The 21,661-nt window shown below is 58.9% G+C and overlaps 1 protein-coding gene across 1 annotated transcript in view; it reads left to right on the forward strand.

Annotated features, from left to right (window-relative positions):
* LOC144888663 (uncharacterized) overlaps positions 1 to 21,661 on the forward strand; it is an 864,061-nt gene that overhangs the window by 599,835 nt on the left and 242,565 nt on the right. The window lies entirely within an intron of this gene.

A 21,661-nucleotide genomic window follows, 5' to 3' on the forward strand; every position in this document is an offset into this window, starting at 1 on the left:
AGCCAGGATAAACGAGCACGTGACGTGCGAGCCAGGATAAGCGAGCACGTGACATGAGAGCCAGGTGAGAGCCAGGATAGCGAGGACGTGACGTGAGAGTCAGGATAGCGAGGACGTGATGTGAGAGCCAGGATAAGCGAGCACATGACGTGAGAGCCAGGATAAGCGAGCACGTGACGTGAGAGCCAGGATAGCGAGGACGAGACGTGAGAGCCAGGATAGCGAGGACGAAACGTGAGAGCCAGGATAGCGAGGACGAGACGTGAGAGCCAGGTGAGAGCCAAGATAAACGAGCACGTGACGTGAGAGCCAGGATAAGCGAGCACGTGACGTGAGAGCCAGGATAAACGAGCACGTGACTTGAGAGCCAGGATAAGCGAGCCCGTGACGTGAGAGCCAGGATAAGCGAGGACGAGACGTGAGAGCCAGGATAAGCGAGCAGAGACGTTAGAGCCAGGATAGCGTCGACGAGACGCGAGAGCCAGGATAGCGAGGACGAGACGTGAGAGCCAGGATAGCGTGGACGTGACGTGATAGCCAGGATAAGCGAGGATGAGACGTGAGAGCCAGGATAGCGTGGACGAGACGTGAGAGCCAGGATAGCGTGGACGAGACGTGAAAGCTAGGATTAGCGAGGACGTGACGTGAGAGCCAAGATAGCGTGGACGTGACGTGAGAGCCAGGATAAACGAGCACGTGACGTGAGAGCCAGGATAAATGAGCACGTGACGTGAGAGCCAGGATAAGCGAGCACGTGACGTGAGAGCCAGGATATGCGAGCACGTGACGTGAGAGCCAGGATAAGCGAGGACGAGACGTGAGAGCCAGGATAAGCGAGGACGAGACGTGAGAGCCAGGATAGCGTGGACGAGACGTGAGAGCCAGGATAGCTTGGACGAGAAGTGAGAGCCAGGATAGCGAGGACGAGACGTGAGAGCACGGATAGCGTGGACGAGACGTGATAGCCAGGATAAGCGAGGACGAGACGTGAGAGGCAGGATAGCGTGGACGAGGCGTGAGAGCTAGGATTAGTGAGCACGTGACATGAGAGCCAGGATTAGCGAGCATATGCCGTGAGAGCCAGGATAGCGAGCACGTGACGTGAGAGCCAGGATAGCGTGGACGAGACGTGAGAGCCAGGATAGCGAGCACGTGACATGAGCGCCAGGATAGCGTGGACGAGACGTGAGCCAGGATAGCGTGGACGAGACGTGAGAGCCAGGATAAGCGAGGGTGAGACGTGAGAGCCACGATAGCGTGGACGAGACGTGACAGCCAGGATAAGCGAGGACGAGACGTGAGAGCCAGGATAAGCGAGGACGTGACGTGAGAGCCAAGATAGCGTGGACGTGACGTGAGAGCACGGATAGCGTGGACGAGACGTGATAGCCAGGATAAGCGAGGACGAGACGTGAGAGGCAGGATAGCGAAGACGAGACGTGAGAGCCAGGATAAGCGAGGATGAGACGTGAGAGCCAGGATAGCGTGGACGAGGCGTGAGAGCTAGGATTAGTGAGCACGTGACATGAGAGCCAGGATTAGCGAGCATATGCCGTGAGAGCCAGGATAGCGAGCACGTGACGTGAGAGCCAGGATAGCGTGGACGAGACGTGAGAGCCAGGATAGCGAGCACGTGACATGAGCGCCAGGATAGCGTGGACGAGACGTGAGAGCCAGGATAAGCGAGGGTGAGACGTGAGAGCCAGGATAGCGTGGACGAGACGTGACAGCCAGGATAAGCGAGGACGAGACGTGAGAGCCAGGATAAGCGAGGACGTGACGTGAGAGCCAAGATAGCGTGGACGTGACGTGAGAGCCAGGATAAACGAGCACGTAACGTGAGAGCCAGGATACGTGAGCACATGACGTGAGAGCCAGGTTAGCGTGGACGAGACGTGAGAGCCAGGATACGTGAGCACGTGACGTGAGAGCCAGGATAAGCGAGGACGAGACGTGAGAGCCAAGATAGCGTGGACGAGACGTGAGAGCCAGGATAAACGAGCACGTAACGTGAGAGCCAGGATACGTGAGCACATGACGTGAGAGCCAGGATAAGCGAGCACGTGACGTGCTCATGAGAGGAGGAGGACGAGACGTGAGAGCACGGATTGCGTGGACGAGACGTGATAGCCAGGATAAGCGAGGACGAGACGTGAGAGCCAGGATAAGCGAGGACGAGACGTGAGAGCCAGGATAGCGTGGACGAGACGTGAGAGCCAGGATAAGCGAGGACGAGATGTGAGAGGCAGGATAGCGAGGACGAGACGTGAGAGCTATGATTAGCGAGCACGTGACGTGAGAGCCAGGATAAGCGAGCACGTGACGTGAGCCAGGATAAGCGACCACGTGACGTGAGCCAGGATAAGCGAGCACGTGACGTGAGCCAGGATAAGCGAGCACGTGACGTGAGCCAGGATAAGCGAGCACGTGACGTGAGCCAGGATAAGCGAGCACGTGACATGAGAGCCAGAATTAGCGAGCACATGACGTGAGAGCCAGGATAGCGAGCACGTGATGTGAGAGCCAGGATAGCGTGGACGAGACATGAGAGCCAGGATAGCGAGCACGTGACGTGAGAGCCAGGATAGCGTGGACGAGACGTGAGCCAGGATAGCGTGGACGAGACGTGAGAGCCAGGATAAGCAAGGGCGAGACGTGAGAGCCAGGATAGCGAGCACGTGACGTGAGCCAGGATAGCGTGGACGGGACGTGTGAGCCAGGATAGCGTGGACGAGACGTGAGCCAGGATAGCGTGAACGAGACGTGAGAGCCAGGATAAGCGAGGGCGAGATGTGAGAGCCAGGATGGCGAGCACGTGACGTGTGAGCCAGGATAGCGTGGACGAGACGTGAGAGCCAGGATAGCATGGACGAGACATGAGAGCCAGGATGGCGAGCACGTGACGTGTGAGCCAGGATAGCGTGGACGAGACGTGAGAGCCAGGATAGCGAGGATGAGACGTGAGAGCCAGGATGGTGAGCACGTGAGGTGTGAGCCAGGATGGCGAGCACGTGACGTGTGAGCCAGGATAGCGTGGACGAGACGTGAGAGCCAGAATGGCGAGCACGTGACGTGTGAGCCAGGATAGCGAGGATGAGACGTGAGAGCCAGGATGGCGAGCACGTGACGTGTGAGCCAGGATAGCGTGGACGAGACGTGAGAGCCAGGATAGCGTGGACGAGACGTGAGAGCCAGGATAGCGTGGACGTGACGTGAGAGCCAGGATGGCGAGCACGTGACGTGTGAGCCAGGATAGCGTGGACGAGACGTGAGAGCCAGGATAGCGTGGACGTGACGTGAGAGCCAGGATAAACGAGCACGTAACGTGAGAGCCAGGATACGTGAGCACATGACGTGAGAGCCAGGTTAGCGTGGACGTGATGTGAGAGCCAAGATAGCGTGGACGTGACGTGAGAGCCAGGATAAACGAGCACGTAACGTGAGAGCCAGGATACGTGAGCACATGACGTGAGAGCCAGGTTAGCGTGGACGAGACGTGAGAGCCAGGATACGCGAGCACGTGACGTGAGAGCCAGGATAAGCGGGGACGAGACGTGAGAGCCAAGATAGCGTGGAAGAGACGTGAGAGCCAGGATAAACGAGCACGTAACGTGAGAGCCAGGATACGTGAGCACATGACGTGAGAGCCAGGATAAGCGAGCACGTGACGTGCTCATGAGAGGAGGAGGACGAGACGTGAGAGCACGGATAGCGTGGACGAGACGTGATAGCCAGGATAAGCGAGGACGAGACGTGAGAGCCAGGATAAGCGAGGACGAGACGTGAGAGCCAGGATAGCGTGGACGAGACGTGAGAGCCAGGATAAGCGAGGACGAGATGTGAGAGGCAGGATAGCGAGGACGAGACGTGAGAGCTATGATTAGCGAGCACGTGACGTGAGAGCCAGGATAAGCGAGCACGTGCCGTGAGCCAGGATAAGCGACCACGTGACGTGAGCCAGGATAAGCGAGCACGTGACGTGAGCCAGGATAAGCGAGCACGTGACGTGAGCCAGGATAAGCGAGCACGTGACGTGAGCCAGGATAAGCGAGCACGTGACATGAGAGCCAGGATTAGCGAGCACATGACGTGAGAGCCAGGATAGCGAGCACGTGATGTGAGAGCCAGGATAGCGTGGACGAGACGTGAGAGCCAGGATAGCGAGCACGTGACGTGAGAGCCAGGATAGCGTGGACGAGACGTGAGCCAGGATAGCGTGGACGAGACGTGAGAGCCAGGATAAGCAAGGGCGAGACGTGAGAGCCAGGATAGCGAGCACGTGACGTGAGCCAGGATAGCGTGGACGGGACGTGTGAGCCAGGATAGCGTGGACGAGACGTGAGCCAGGATAGCGTGAACGAGACGTGAGAGCCAGGATAAGCGAGGGCGAGATGTGAGAGCCAGGATGGCGAGCACGTGACGTGTGAGCCAGGATAGCGTGGACGAGACGTGAGAGCCAGGATAGCATGGACGAGACATGAGAGCCAGGATGGCGAGCACGTGACGTGTGAGCCAGGATAGCGTGGACAAGACGTGAGAGCCAGGATAGCGAGGATGAGACGTGAGAGCCAGGATGGCGAGCACGTGACGTGTGAGCCAGGATGGCGAGCACGTGACGTGTGAGCCAGGATAGCGTGGACGAGACGTGAGAGCCAGGATGGCGAGCACGTGACGTGTGAGCCAGGATAGCGTGGAGACGTGAGAGCCAGGATAGCGAGGATGAGACGTGAGAGCCAGGATGGCGAGCACGTGACGTGTGAGCCAGGATACCATGGACGAGACGTGAGAGCCAGGATGGCGAGCACGTGACTTGTGAGCCAGGATAGCGTGGAGACGTGAGAGCCAGGATAAGCGAGGGCGAGGCGTGAGAGCCAGGATGGCGAGCACGTGACGTGTGAGCCAGGATAGCGTGGACGAGACGTGAGAGCCAGGATAGCGTGGACGAGACGTGAGAGCCAGGATAAGTGAGGATGAGACGTGAGAGGCAGGATAGCGAGGACGAGACGTGAGAGCCAGGATAAGCGAGGCCGAGACGTGAGAGCCAGTATAGCGTGGACGAGACGTGATAGCCAGGATAGCGTGGACGAGACGTGAGAGCTATGATTAGCGAGCACGTGACGTGAGAGCCAGGATAAGCGAGCACGTGACATGAGCCAGGATAAGCGAGCACGTGACGTGAGCCAGGATAAGCGAGCACGTGACGTGAGCCAGGATAAGCGAGCACGTGACATGAGCCAAGATAAACGAGCATGTGACGTGAGCCAGGATAAGCGAGGACGAGACGTGAGAGCCAGGATAAGCGAGGACGAGACGTGAGAGCCAGGATAGCGTGGACGAGATGTGAGAGCCAGGATAGCGAGGACGAGACGTGAGAGCACGGATAGCGTGGACGAGACGTGATAGCCAGGATAAGCGAGGACGAGACGTGAGAGCCAGGATAAGCGAGGACGAGACGTGAGAGCCAGGATAGCGTGGATGAGACGTGAGAGCCAGGATAGCGAGCACGTGACGTGTGAGCCAGGATAGCGTGGATGAGACGTGTGAGCCAGGATAGCGTGGACGAGACGTGAGCCAGGATAGCGTGAACAAGACGTGAGAGCCAGGATAAGCGAGGGCGAGACGTGAGAGCCAGGATGGCGAGCACGTGACGTGTGAGCCAGGATAGCGTGGACGAGACGTGAGAGCCAGGATAGCGTGGACGAGACGTGAGAGCCAGGATAGCGTGGATGAGACGTGAGCCAGGATAGCATGGACGAGACGTGAGAGCCAGGATAAGCGAGGATGAGACGTGAGAGCCAGGATAGCGTGGACGAGACGTGAGAGCCAGGATAAGCGAGGATGAGACGAGAGCCAGGATAAGCGAGGATGAGACGTGAGAGCCAGGATAAGCGAGGATGAGACGTGAGAGCCAGGATAGCGTGGACGAGACGTGATAGCCAGGATAGCGTCGACGAGACGTGAGAGCTATGATTAGCGAGCACGTGACGTGAGAGCCAGGATACGCGAGCACGTGACGTGAGCCAGGATAAGCGAGCACGTGACGTGAGCCAGGATAAGCGAGCACGTGACGTGAGCCAGGATAAGCGAGCACGTGACGTGAGCCAGGATAAGCGAGCACGTGACATGAGAGCCAGGATTAGCGAGCACATGACGTGAGAGCCAGGATAGCGAGCACGTGATGTGAGAGCCAGGATAGCGAGCACGTGACGTGAGAGCCAGGATAGCGTGGACGAGACGTGAGCCAGGATAAGCGAGGATGAGACGTGAGAGCCAGGATAAGCGAGGATGAGACGTGAGAGCCAGGATAAGCGAGGACGAGACGTGAGAGCCAGGATAGCGTGGACGAGACGTGAGAGCCAGGATAGCTTGGACGAGAAGTGAGAGCCAGGATAGCGAGGACGAGACGTGAGAGCACGGATAGCGTGGACGAGACGTGATAGCCAGGATAAGCGAGGACGAGACGTGAGAGGCAGGATAGCGAAGACGAGACGTGAGAGCCAGGATAAGCGAGGATGAGACGTGAGAGCCAGGATAGCGTGGACGAGGCGTGAGAGCTAGGATTAGTGAGCACGTGACATGAGAGCCAGGATTAGCGAGCATATGCCGTGAGAGCCAGGATAGCGTGGACGAGACGTGAGCCAGGATAAGCGAGGATGAGACGTGAGAGCCAGGATAAGCGAGGATGAGACGTGAGAGCCAGGATAAGCGAGGGCGAGATGTGAGAGCCAGGATGGCGAGCACGTGACGTGTGAGCCAGGATAGCGTGGACGAGACGTGAGAGCCAGGATAGCATGGACGAGACATGAGAGCCAGGATGGCGAGCACGTGACGTGTGAGCCAGGATAGCGTGGACGAGACGTGAGCCAGGATAAGCGAGGATGAGACGTGAGAGCCAGGATAAGCGAGGATGAGACGTGAGAGCCAGGATAAGCGAGGGCGAGATGTGAGAGCCAGGATGGCGAGCACGTGACGTGTGAGCCAGGATAGCGTGGACGAGACGTGAGAGCCAGGATAGCATGGACGAGACATGAGAGCCAGGATGGCGAGCACGTGACGTGTGAGCCAGGATAGCGTGGACGAGACGTGAGAGCCAGGATAGCGAGGATGAGACGTGAGAGCCAGGATGGCGAGCACGTGAGGTGTGAGCCAGGATGGCGAGCACGTGACGTGTGAGCCAGGATAGCGTGGACGAGACGTGAGAGCCAGAATGGCGAGCACGTGACGTGTGAGCCAGGATAGCGTGGAGACGTGAGAGCCAGGATAGCGAGGATGAGACGTGAGAGCCAGGATGGCGAGCACGTGACGTGTGAGCCAGGATAGCGTGGACGAGACGTGAGAGCCAGGATAGCGTGGACGTGACGTGAGAGCCAGGATAAACGAGCACGTAACGTGAGAGCCAGGATACGTGAGCACATGACGTGAGAGCCAGGTTAGCGTGGACGTGATGTGAGAGCCAAGATAGCGTGGACGTGACGTGAGAGCCAGGATAAACGAGCACGTAACGTGAGAGCCAGGATACGTGAGCACATGACGTGAGAGCCAGGTTAGCGTGGACGAGACGTGAGAGCCAGGATACGCGAGCACGTGACGTGAGAGCCAGGATAAGCGGGGACGAGACGTGAGAGCCAAGATAGCGTGGAAGAGACGTGAGAGCCAGGATAAACGAGCACGTAACGTGAGAGCCAGGATACGTGAGCACATGACGTGAGAGCCAGGATAAGCGAGCACGTGACGTGCTCATGAGAGGAGGAGGACGAGACGTGAGAGCACGGATAGCGTGGACGAGACGTGATAGCCAGGATAAGCGAGGACGAGACGTGAGAGCCAGGATAGCGTGGACGAGACGTGATAGCCAGGATAGCGTCGACGAGACGTGAGAGCTATGATTAGCGAGCACGTGACGTGAGAGCCAGGATACGCGAGCACGTGACGTGAGCCAGGATAAGCGAGCACGTGACGTGAGCCAGGATAAGCGAGCACGTGACGTGAGCCAGGATAAGCGAGCACGTGACGTGAGCCAGGATAAGCGAGCACGTGACATGAGAGCCAGGATTAGCGAGCACATGACGTGAGAGCCAGGATAGCGAGCACGTGATGTGAGAGCCAGGATAGCGAGCACGTGACGTGAGAGCCAGGATAGCGTGGACGAGACGTGAGCCAGGATAAGCGAGGATGAGACGTGAGAGCCAGGATAAGCGAGGATGAGACGTGAGAGCCAGGATAAGCGAGGACGAGACGTGAGAGCCAGGATAGCGTGGACGAGACGTGAGAGCCAGGATAGCTTGGACGAGAAGTGAGAGCCAGGATAGCGAGGACGAGACGTGAGAGCACGGATAGCGTGGACGAGACGTGATAGCCAGGATAAGCGAGGACGAGACGTGAGAGGCAGGATAGCGAAGACGAGACGTGAGAGCCAGGATAAGCGAGGATGAGACGTGAGAGCCAGGATAGCGTGGACGAGGCGTGAGAGCTAGGATTAGTGAGCACGTGACATGAGAGCCAGGATTAGCGAGCATATGCCGTGAGAGCCAGGATAGCGTGGACGAGACGTGAGCCAGGATAAGCGAGGATGAGACGTGAGAGCCAGGATAAGCGAGGATGAGACGTGAGAGCCAGGATAAGCGAGGGCGAGATGTGAGAGCCAGGATGGCGAGCACGTGACGTGTGAGCCAGGATAGCGTGGACGAGACGTGAGAGCCAGGATAGCATGGACGAGACATGAGAGCCAGGATGGCGAGCACGTGACGTGTGAGCCAGGATAGCGTGGACGAGACGTGAGCCAGGATAAGCGAGGATGAGACGTGAGAGCCAGGATAAGCGAGGATGAGACGTGAGAGCCAGGATAAGCGAGGGCGAGATGTGAGAGCCAGGATGGCGAGCACGTGACGTGTGAGCCAGGATAGCGTGGACGAGACGTGAGAGCCAGGATAGCATGGACGAGACATGAGAGCCAGGATGGCGAGCACGTGACGTGTGAGCCAGGATAGCGTGGACGAGACGTGAGAGCCAGGATAGCGAGGATGAGACGTGAGAGCCAGGATGGCGAGCACGTGAGGTGTGAGCCAGGATGGCGAGCACGTGACGTGTGAGCCAGGATAGCGTGGACGAGACGTGAGAGCCAGAATGGCGAGCACGTGACGTGTGAGCCAGGATAGCGTGGAGACGTGAGAGCCAGGATAGCGAGGATGAGACGTGAGAGCCAGGATGGCGAGCACGTGACGTGTGAGCCAGGATAGCGTGGACGAGACGTGAGAGCCAGGATAGCGTGGACGTGACGTGAGAGCCAGGATAAACGAGCACGTAACGTGAGAGCCAGGATACGTGAGCACATGACGTGAGAGCCAGGTTAGCGTGGACGTGATGTGAGAGCCAAGATAGCGTGGACGTGACGTGAGAGCCAGGATAAACGAGCACGTAACGTGAGAGCCAGGATACGTGAGCACATGACGTGAGAGCCAGGTTAGCGTGGACGAGACGTGAGAGCCAGGATACGCGAGCACGTGACGTGAGAGCCAGGATAAGCGGGGACGAGACGTGAGAGCCAAGATAGCGTGGAAGAGACGTGAGAGCCAGGATAAACGAGCACGTAACGTGAGAGCCAGGATACGTGAGCACATGACGTGAGAGCCAGGATAAGCGAGCACGTGACGTGCTCATGAGAGGAGGAGGACGAGACGTGAGAGCACGGATAGCGTGGACGAGACGTGATAGCCAGGATAAGCGAGGACGAGACGTGAGAGCCAGGATAAGCGAGGACGAGACGTGAGAGCCAGGATAGCGTGGACGAGACGTGAGAGCCAGGATAAGCGAGGACGAGATGTGAGAGGCAGGATAGCGAGGACGAGACGTGAGAGCTATGATTAGCGAGCACGTGACGTGAGAGCCAGGATAAGCGAGCACGTGACGTGAGCAAGGATAAGCGACCACGTGACGTGAGCCAGGATAAGCGAGCACGTGACGTGAGCCAGGATAAGCGAGCACGTGACGTGAGCCAGGATAAGCGAGCACGTGACGTGAGCCAGGATAAGCGAGCACGTGACATGAGAGCCAGGATTAGCGAGCACATGACGTGAGAGCCAGGATAGCGAGCACGTGATGTGAGAGCCAGGATAGCGTGGACGAGACGTGAGAGCCAGGATAGCGAGCACGTGACGTGAGAGCCAGGATAGCGTGGACGAGACGTGAGCCAGGATAGCGTGGACGAGACGTGAGAGCCAGGATAAGCAAGGGCGAGACGTGAGAGCCAGGATAGCGAGCACGTGACGTGAGCCAGGATAGCGTGGACGGGACGTGTGAGCCAGGATAGCGTGGACGAGACGTGAGCCAGGATAGCGTGAACGAGACGTGAGAGCCAGGATAAGCGAGGGCGAGATGTGAGAGCCAGGATGGCGAGCACGTGACGTGTGAGCCAGGATAGCGTGGACGAGACGTGAGAGCCAGGATAGCATGGACGAGACATGAGAGCCAGGATGGCGAGCACGTGACGTGTGAGCCAGGATAGCGTGGACGAGACGTGAGAGCCAGGATAGCGAGGATGAGACGTGAGAGCCAGGATGGCGAGCACGTGACGTGTGAGCCAGGATGGCGAGCACGTGACGTGTGAGCCAGGATAGTGTGGACGAGACGTGAGAGCCAGGATGGCGAGCACGTGACGTGTGAGCCAGGATAGCGTGGAGACGTGAGAGCCAGGATAGCGAGGATGAGACGTGAGAGCCAGGATGGCGAGCACGTGACGTGTGAGCCAGGATAGCGTGGAGACGTGAGAGCCAGGATAAGCGAGGGCGAGGCGTGAGAGCCAGGATGGCGAGCACGTGACGTGTGAGCCAGGATAGCGTGGACGAGACGTGAGAGCCAGGATAGCGTGGACGAGACGTGAGAGCCAGGATAAGTGAGGACGAGACGTGAGAGGCAGGATAGCGAGGACGAGACGTGAGAGCCAGGATAAGCGAGGCCGTGACGTGTGAGCCAGGATAGCGTGGACGAGACGTGAGAGCCAGGATAGCGTGGACGAGACGTGAGAGCCAGGATAGCGTGGATGAGACGTGAGCCAGGATAGCATGGACGAGACGTGAGAGCCAGGATAAGCGAGGATGAGACGTGAGAGCCAGGATAGCGTGGACGAGACGTGAGAGCCAGGATAAGCGAGGATGAGACGAGAGCCAGGATAAGCGAGGATGAGACGTGAGAGCCAGGATAAGCGAGGATGAGACGTGAGAGCCAGGATAGCGTGGACGAGACGTGATAGCCAGGATAGCGTCGACGAGACGTGAGAGCTATGATTAGCGAGCACGTGACGTGAGAGCCAGGATACGCGAGCACGTGACGTGAGCCAGGATAAGCGAGCACGTGACGTGAGCCAGGATAAGCGAGCACGTGACGTGAGCCAGGATAAGCGAGCACGTGACGTGAGCCAGGATAAGCGAGCACGTGACATGAGAGCCAGGATTAGCGAGCACATGACGTGAGAGCCAGGATAGCGAGCACGTGATGTGAGAGCCAGGATAGCGAGCACGTGACGTGAGAGCCAGGATAGCGTGGACGAGACGTGAGCCAGGATAAGCGAGGATGAGACGTGAGAGCCAGGATAAGCGAGGATGAGACGTGAGAGCCAGGATAAGCGAGGACGAGACGTGAGAGCCAGGATAGCGTGGACGAGACGTGAGAGCCAGGATAGCTTGGACGAGAAGTGAGAGCCAGGATAGCGAGGACGAGACGTGAGAGCACGGATAGCGTGGACGAGACGTGATAGCCAGGATAAGCGAGGACGAGACGTGAGAGGCAGGATAGCGAAGACGAGACGTGAGAGCCAGGATAAGCGAGGATGAGACGTGAGAGCCAGGATAGCGTGGACGAGGCGTGAGAGCTAGGATTAGTGAGCACGTGACATGAGAGCCAGGATTAGCGAGCATATGCCGTGAGAGCCAGGATAGCGTGGACGAGACGTGAGCCAGGATAAGCGAGGATGAGACGTGAGAGCCAGGATAAGCGAGGATGAGACGTGAGAGCCAGGATAAGCGAGGGCGAGATGTGAGAGCCAGGATGGCGAGCACGTGACGTGTGAGCCAGGATAGCGTGGACGAGACGTGAGAGCCAGGATAGCATGGACGAGACATGAGAGCCAGGATGGCGAGCACGTGACGTGTGAGCCAGGATAGCGTGGACGAGACGTGAGCCAGGATAAGCGAGGATGAGACGTGAGAGCCAGGATAAGCGAGGATGAGACGTGAGAGCCAGGATAAGCGAGGGCGAGATGTGAGAGCCAGGATGGCGAGCACGTGACGTGTGAGCCAGGATAGCGTGGACGAGACGTGAGAGCCAGGATAGCATGGACGAGACATGAGAGCCAGGATGGCGAGCACGTGACGTGTGAGCCAGGATAGCGTGGACGAGACGTGAGAGCCAGGATAGCGAGGATGAGACGTGAGAGCCAGGATGGCGAGCACGTGAGGTGTGAGCCAGGATGGCGAGCACGTGACGTGTGAGCCAGGATAGCGTGGACGAGACGTGAGAGCCAGAATGGCGAGCACGTGACGTGTGAGCCAGGATAGCGTGGAGACGTGAGAGCCAGGATAGCGAGGATGAGACGTGAGAGCCAGGATGGCGAGCACGTGACGTGTGAGCCAGGATAGCGTGGACGAGACGTGAGAGCCAGGATAGCGTGGACGTGACGTGAGAGCCAGGATAAACGAGCACGTAACGTGAGAGCCAGGATACGTGAGCACATGACGTGAGAGCCAGGTTAGCGTGGACGTGATGTGAGAGCCAAGATAGCGTGGACGTGACGTGAGAGCCAGGATAAACGAGCACGTAACGTGAGAGCCAGGATACGTGAGCACATGACGTGAGAGCCAGGTTAGCGTGGACGAGACGTGAGAGCCAGGATACGCGAGCACGTGACGTGAGAGCCAGGATAAGCGGGGACGAGACGTGAGAGCCAAGATAGCGTGGAAGAGACGTGAGAGCCAGGATAAACGAGCACGTAACGTGAGAGCCAGGATACGTGAGCACATGACGTGAGAGCCAGGATAAGCGAGCACGTGACGTGCTCATGAGAGGAGGAGGACGAGACGTGAGAGCACGGATAGCGTGGACGAGACGTGATAGCCAGGATAAGCGAGGACGAGACGTGAGAGCCAGGATAAGCGAGGACGAGACGTGAGAGCCAGGATAGCGTGGACGAGACGTGAGAGCCAGGATAAGCGAGGACGAGATGTGAGAGGCAGGATAGCGAGGACGAGACGTGAGAGCTATGATTAGCGAGCACGTGACGTGAGAGCCAGGATAAGCGAGCACGTGACGTGAGCAAGGATAAGCGACCACGTGACGTGAGCCAGGATAAGCGAGCACGTGACGTGAGCCAGGATAAGCGAGCACGTGACGTGAGCCAGGATAAGCGAGCACGTGACGTGAGCCAGGATAAGCGAGCACGTGACATGAGAGCCAGGATTAGCGAGCACATGACGTGAGAGCCAGGATAGCGAGCACGTGATGTGAGAGCCAGGATAGCGTGGACGAGACGTGAGAGCCAGGATAGCGAGCACGTGACGTGAGAGCCAGGATAGCGTGGACGAGACGTGAGCCAGGATAGCGTGGACGAGACGTGAGAGCCAGGATAAGCAAGGGCGAGACGTGAGAGCCAGGATAGCGAGCACGTGACGTGAGCCAGGATAGCGTGGACGGGACGTGTGAGCCAGGATAGCGTGGACGAGACGTGAGCCAGGATAGCGTGAACGAGACGTGAGAGCCAGGATAAGCGAGGGCGAGATGTGAGAGCCAGGATGGCGAGCACGTGACGTGTGAGCCAGGATAGCGTGGACGAGACGTGAGAGCCAGGATAGCATGGACGAGACATGAGAGCCAGGATGGCGAGCACGTGACGTGTGAGCCAGGATAGCGTGGACGAGACGTGAGAGCCAGGATAGCGAGGATGAGACGTGAGAGCCAGGATGGCGAGCACGTGACGTGTGAGCCAGGATGGCGAGCACGTGACGTGTGAGCCAGGATAGCGTGGACGAGACGTGAGAGCCAGGATGGCGAGCACGTGACGTGTGAGCCAGGATAGCGTGGAGACGTGAGAGCCAGGATAGCGAGGATGAGACGTGAGAGCCAGGATGGCGAGCACGTGACGTGTGAGCCAGGATAGCATGGACGAGACGTGAGAGCCAGGATGGCGAGCACGTGACTTGTGAGCCAGGATAGCGTGGAGACGTGAGAGCCAGGATAAGCGAGGGCGAGGCGTGAGAGCCAGGATGGCGAGCACGTGACGTGTGAGCCAGGATAGCGTGGACGAGACGTGAGAGCCAGGATAGCGTGGACGAGACGTGAGAGCCAGGATAAGTGAGGACGAGACGTGAGAGGCAGGATAGCGAGGACGAGACGTGAGAGCTATGATTAGCGAGCACGTGACGTGAGAGCCAGGATAAGCGAGCACGTGACATGAGCCAGGATAAGCGAGCACGTGACGTGAGCCAGGATAAGCGAGCACGTGACGTGAGCCAGGATAAGCGAGCACGTGACATGAGCCAAGATAAACGAGCATGTGACGTGAGCCAGGATAAGCGAGGACGAGACGTGAGAGCCAGGATAAGCGAGGACGAGACGTGAGAGCCAGGATAGCGTGGACGAGATGTGAGAGCCAGGATAGCGAGGACGAGACGTGAGAGCACGGATAGCGTGGACGAGACATGATAGCCAGGATAAGCGAGGACGAGACGTGAGAGCCAGGATAAGCGAGGACGAGACGTGAGAGCCAGGATAGCGTGGATGAGACGTGAGAGCCAGGATAGCGAGCACGTGACGTGTGAGCCAGGATAGCGTGGATGAGACGTGTGAGCCAGGATAGCGTGGACGAGACGTGAGCCAGGATAGCGTGAACAAGACGTGAGCCAGGATAGCGTGGACGTGACGTGAGAGCCAGGATAGCGAGGATGAGACGTGTGAGCGAGGATAGCGTGGACGAGACGTGAGAGCCAGGATAGCGAGGACGAGACGTGAGAGCCAGGATAGCGTGGACGTGACGTGAGAGCCAGGATAGCGAGGATGAGACGTGTGAGCGAGGATAGCGAGGACGAGACGTGAGAGCCAGGATGGCGAGCACGTGACGTGTGAGCGAGGATAGCGTGGACGAGACGTGAGAGCCAGGATAGCGAGGATGAGACGTGAGAGCCAGGATGGCGAGCACGTGACGTGTGAGCCAGGATAGCGTGGAGACGTGAGAGCCAGGATGGCGAGCACGTGACGTGTGAGCCAGGATAGCGTGGACGAGACGTGAGAGGCAGGATGGCGAGCACGTGACGTGTGAGCGAGGATAGCGTGGACGAGACGTGAGAGCCAGGATAGCGAGGATGAGACATGAGAGCCAGGATGGCGAGCACGTGACGTGTGAGCCAGGATGGCAAGCACGTGACGTGTGAGCCAGGATAGCGTGGACGAGACGTGAGAGCCAGAATGGCGAGCACGTGACGTGTGAGCCAGGATAGCGTGGAGACGTGAGAGCCAGGATAGCGAGGATGAGACGTGAGAGCCAGGATGGCGGGCACGTGACGTGTGAGCCAGGATAGCGTGGACGAGACGTGAGAGCCAGGATAGCGTGGACGTGACGTGAGAGCCAGGATAAACGAGCACGTAACGTGAGAGCCAGGATACGTGAGCACATGACGTGAGAGCCAGGTTAGCGTGGACGTGATGTGAGAGCCAAGATAGCGTGGACGTGACGTGAGAGCCAGGATAAACGAGCACGTAACGTGAGAGCCAGGATACGTGAGCACATGACGTGAGAGCCAGGTTAGCGTGGACGAGACGTGAGAGCCAGGATACGCGAGCACGTGACGTGAGAGCCAGGATAAGCGGGGACGAGACGTGAGAGCCAAGATAGCGTGGAAGAGACGTGAGAGCCAGGATAAACGAGCACGTAACGTGAGAGCCAGGATACGTGAGCACATGACGTGAGAGCCAGGATAAGCGAGCACGTGACGTGCTCATGAGAGGAGGAGGACGAGACGTGAGAGCACGGATAGCGTGGACGAGACGTGATAGCCAGGATAAGCGAGGACGAGACGTGAGAGCCAGGATAAGCGAGGACGAGACGTGAGAGCCAGGATAGCGTGGACGAGACGTGAGAGCCAGGATAAGCGAGGACGAGATGTGAGAGGCAGGATAGCGAGGACGAGACGTGAGAGCTATGATTAGCGAGCACGTGACGTGAGAGCCAGGATAAGCGAGCACGTGACGTGAGCCAGGATAAGCGACCACGTGACGTGAGCCAGGATAAGCGAGCACGTGACGTGAGCCAGGATAAGCGAGCACGTGACGTGAGCCAGGATAAGCGAGCACGTGACGTGAGCCAGGATAAGCGAGCACGTGACATGAGAGCCAGGATTAGCGAGCACATGACGTGAGAGCCAGGATAGCGAGCACGTGATGTGAGAGCCAGGATAGCGTGGACGAGACGTGAGAGCCAGGATAGCGAGCACGTGACGTGAGAGCCAGGATAGCGTGGACGAGACGTGAGCCAGGATAGCGTGGACGAGACGTGAGAGCCAGGATAAGCAAGGGCGAGACGTGAGAGCCAGGATAGCGAGCACGTGACGTGAGCCAGGATAGCGTGGACGGGACGTGTGAGCCAGGATAGCGTGGACGAGACGTGAGCCAGGATAGCGTGAACGAGACGTGAGAGCCAGGATAAGCGAGGGCGAGATGTGAGAGCCAGGATGGCGAGCACGTGACGTGTGAGCCAGGATAGCGTGGACGAGACGTGAGAGCCAGGATAGCATGGACGAGACATGAGAGCCAGGATGGCGAGCACGTGACGTGTGAGCCAGGATAGCGTGGACGAGACGTGAGAGCCAGGATAGCGAGGATGAGACGTGAGAGCCAGGATGGCGAGCACGTGACGTGTGAGCCAGGATGGCGAGCACGTGACGTGTGAGCCAGGATAGCGTGGACGAGACGTGAGAGCCAGGATGGCGAGCACGTGACGTGTGAGCCAGGATAGCGTGGAGACGTGAGAGCCAGGATAGCGAGGATGAGACGTGAGAGCCAGGATGGCGAGCACGTGACGTGTGAGCCAGGATAGCATGGACGAGACGTGAGAGCCAGGATGGCGAGCACGTGACTTGTGAGCCAGGATAGCGTGGAGACGTGAGAGCCAGGATAAGCGAGGGCGAGGCGTGAGAGCCAGGATGGCGAGCACGTGACGTGTGAGCCAGGATAGCGTGGACGAGACGTGAGAGCCAGGATAGCGTGGACGAGACGTGAGAGCCAGGATAAGTGAGGACGAGACGTGAGAGGCAGGATAGCGAGGACGAGACGTGAGAGCCAGGATAAGCGAGGCCGAGACGTGAGAGCCAGTATAGCGTGGACGAGACGTGATAGCCAGGATAGCGTGGACGAGACGTGAGAGCTATGATTAGCGAGCACGTGACGTGAGAGCCAGGATAAGCGAGCACGTGACATGAGCCAGGATAAGCGAGCACGTGACGTGAGCCAGGATAAGCGAGCACGTGACGTGAGCCAGGATAAGCGAGCACGTGACATGAGCCAAGATAAACGAGCATGTGACGTGAGCCAGGATAAGCGAGGACGAGACGTGAGAGCCAGGATAAGCGAGGACGATACGTGAGAGCCAGGATAGCGTGGACGAGATGTGAGAGCCAGGATAGCGAGGACGAGACGTGAGAGCACGGATAGCGTGGACGAGACGTGATAGCCAGGATAAGCGAGGACGAGACGTGAGAGCCAGGATAAGCGAGGACGAGACGTGAGAGCCAGGATAGCGTGGATGAGACGTGAGAGCCAGGATAGCGAGCACGTGACGTGTGAGCCAGGATAGCGTGGATGAGACGTGTGAGCCAGGATAGCGTGGACGAGACGTGAGCCAGGATAGCGTGAACAAGACGTGAGCCAGGATAGCGTGGACGTGACGTGAGAGCCAGGATAGCGAGGATGAGACGTGTGAGCGAGGATAGCGTGGACGAGACGTGAGAGCCAGGATAGCGAGGACGAGACGTGAGAGCCAGGATAGCGTGGACGTGACGTGAGAGCCAGGATAGCGAGGATGAGACGTGTGAGCGAGGATAGCGTGGACGAGACGTGAGAGCCAGGATAGCGAGGACGAGACGTGAGAGCCAGGATGGCGAGCACGTGACGTGTGAGCGAGGATAGCGTGGACGAGACGTGAGAGCCAGGATAGCGAGGATGAGACGTGAGAGCCAGGATGGCGAGCACGTGACGTGTGAGCCAGGATAGCGTGGAGACGTGAGAGCCAGGATGGCGAGCACGTGACGTGTGAGCCAGGATAGCGTGGACGAGACGTGAGAGGCAGGATGGCGAGCACGTGACGTGTGAGCGAGGATAGCGTGGACGAGACGTGAGAGCCAGGATAGCGAGGATGAGACATGAGAGCCAGGATGGCGAGCACGTGACGTGTGAGCCAGGATAGCGTGGACGAGACGTGAGAGCCAGGATGGCGAGCACGTGACGTGTGAGCGAGGATAGCGTGGACGAGACGTGAGAGCCAGGATAGCGAGGACGAGACGTGAGAGCCAGGATAGCGTGGAGACGTGAGAGCCAGGATAAGCGAGGGCGAGGTGTGAGAGCCAGGATGGCGAGCACGTGACGTGTGAGCCAGGATAAGCGAGGGCGAGGCGTGAGAGCCAGGATGGCGAGCACGTGACGTGTGAGCCAGGATAGCGTGGACGAGACGTGAGAGCCAGGATAGCGTGGACGAGACGTGTGAGCCAGGATAGCGTGGACGAGACGTGTGAGCCAGGATAGCGTGGACGTGACGTGTGAGCCAGGATAGCGTGGACGTGACGTGTGAGCCAGGATAGCGTGGACGAGACGTGAGAGCCAGGATAGCGTGGACGAGACGTGAGAGCCAGGATAGCGTGGACGAGACGTGAGAGCCAGGATAGCGTGGACGAGACGTGAGAGCCAGGATAGCGTGGACGAGACGTGAGAGCCAGGATAGCGTGGACGAGACGTGAGAGCCAAGATAGCGTGGACGAGACGTGAGAGCCAGGATAGCGTGGACGAGACGTGAGAGCCAGGATAGCGTGGACGAGACGTGAGAGCCAGGATAGCGTGGACGAGACATGAGAGCCAGGATAGCGTGGACGAGACGTGAGAGCCAGGATAGCGTGGACGAGACGTGAGAGCCAGGATAGCGTGGACGAGACGTGAGAGCCAGGATAGCGAGGACGTGACGTGTGAGCCAGGATAGCGTGGACGAGACGTGAGAGCCAGGATAAGCGAGGATGAGACGTGAGAGCCAGGATAAGCGAGGATGAGACGTGAGAGCCAGGATAAGCGAGGATGAGACGTGAGAGCCAGGATAGCGTGGACGAGACGTGATAGCCAGGATAAGCAAGGGCGAGACGTGAGAGCCAGGATAGCGTGGACGAGACGTGAGAGCCAGGATAGCGTGGACGAGACGTGAGAGCCAAGATAGCGTGGACGAGACGTGAGAGCCAGGATAGCGTGGACGAGACGTGAGAGCCAGGATAGCGTGGACGAGACGTGAGAGCCAGGATAGCGTGGACGAGACATGAGAGCCAGGATAGCGTGGACGAGACGTGAGAGCCAGGATAGCGTGGACGAGACGTGAGAGCCAGGATAGCGTGGACGAGACGTGAGAGCCAGGATAGCGTGGACGAGACGTGAGAGCCAGGATAGCGTGGACGAGACGTGAGAGCCAGGATAGCGTGGACGAGACGTGAGAGCCAAGATAGCGTGGACGAGACGTGAGAGCCAGGATAGCGTGGACGAGACGTGAGAGCCAGGATAGCGTGGACGAGACGTGAGAGCCAGGATAGCGTGGACGAGACATGAGAGCCAGGATAGCGTGGACGAGACGTGAGAGCCAGGATAGCGTGGACGAGACGTGAGAGCCAGGATAGCGTGGACGAGACGTGAGAGCCAGGATAGCGAGGACGTGACGTGTGAGCCAGGATAGCGTGGACGAGACGTGAGAGCCAGGATAAGCGAGGATGAGACGTGAGAGCCAGGATAAGCGAGGATGAGACGTGAGAGCCAGGATAAGCGAGGATGAGACGTGAGAGCCAGGATAGCGTGGACGAGACGTGATAGCCAGGATAGCGTGGACGAGACGTGAGAGCTATGATTAGCGAGCACGTGACGTGAGCCAGGATAAGCGAGCACGTGACGTGAGCCAGGATAAGCGAGCACGTGACGTGAGCCAGGATAAGCGAGCACGTGACGTGAGCCAGGATAAGCGAGCACGTGACGTGAGCCAGGATAAGCGAGCACGTGACATGAGAGCCAGGATTAGCGAGCACATGACGTGAGAGCCAGGATAGCGAGCACGTGATGTGAGAGCCAGGATAGCGAGCACGTGACGTGAGAGCCAGGATAGCGTGGACGAGACGTGAGCCAGGATAGCGTGGACGAGACGTGAGAGCCAGGATAAGCGAGGGCGAGACGTGAGAGCCAGGATAGCGAGCACGTGACGTGAGCCAGGATAGCGTGGACGAGACGTGTGAGCCAGGATAGCGTGGACGAGACGTGAGCCAGGATAGCGTGGACGAGACGTGTGAGCCAGGATAGCGTGGACGAGACGTGAGCCAGGATAGCGTGGACGTGACGTGAGAGCCAGGATAGCGAGGATGAGACGTGTGAGCGAGGATAGCGTGGACGAGACGTGAGAGCCAGGATAGCGAGGACGAGACGTGAGAGCCAGGATGGCGAGCACGTGACGTGTGAGCGAGGATAGCGTGGACGAGACGTGAGAACCAGGATAGCGAGGATGAGACGTGAGAGCCAGGATGGCGAGCACGTGACGTGTGAGCCAGGATAGCGTGGAGACGTGAGAGCCAGGATGGCGAGCACGTGACGTGTGAGCCAGGATAGCGTGGACGAGACGTGAGAGGCAGGATGGCGAGCACGTGACGTGTGAGCGAGGATAGCGTGGACGAGACGTGAGAGCCAGGATAGCGAGGATGAGACGTGAGAGCCAGGATGGCGAGCACGTGACGTGTGAGCCAAGATAGCGTGGACGAGACGTGAGAGCCAGGATGGCGAGCACGTGACGTGTGAGCGAGGATAGCGTGGACGAGACGTGAGAGCTAGGATAGCGAGGACGAGACGTGAGAGCCAGGATGGCGAGCACGTGACGTGTGAGCCAGGATAGCGTGGAGACGTGAGAGCCAGGGTGGCGAGCACGTGACGTGTGAGCCAGGATAAGCGAGGGCGAGGCGTGAGAGCCAGGATGGCGAGCACGTGACGTGTGAGCCAGGATAGCGTGGACGAGACGTGAGAGCCAGGATAGCGTGGACGAGACGTGTGAGCCAGGATAGCGTGGACGAGACGTGTGAGCCAGGATAGCGTGGACGTGACGTGTGAGCCAGGATAGCGTGGACGTGACGTGTGAGCCAGGATAGCGTGGACGAGACGTGAGAGCCAAGATAGCGTGGACGAGACGTGAGAGCCAAGATAGCGTGGACGAGACGTGAGAGCCAAGATAGCGTGGACGAGACGTGAGAGCCAGGATAGCGTGGACGAGACGTGTGAGCCAGGATAGCGTGGACGAGACGTGTGAGCCAGGATAGCGTGGACGAGACGTGTGAGCCAGGATAGCGTGGACGTGACGTGTGAGCCAGGATAGCGTGGACGAGACGTGAGAGCCAGGATAGCGTGGACGAGA

This window comes from Myxine glutinosa, chromosome 13 (assembly GCF_964187855.1).
Source record: "Myxine glutinosa chromosome 13, kmMyxGlut1.1, whole genome shotgun sequence".
Lineage (NCBI taxonomy): Eukaryota > Metazoa > Chordata > Myxini > Myxiniformes > Myxinidae > Myxine > Myxine glutinosa.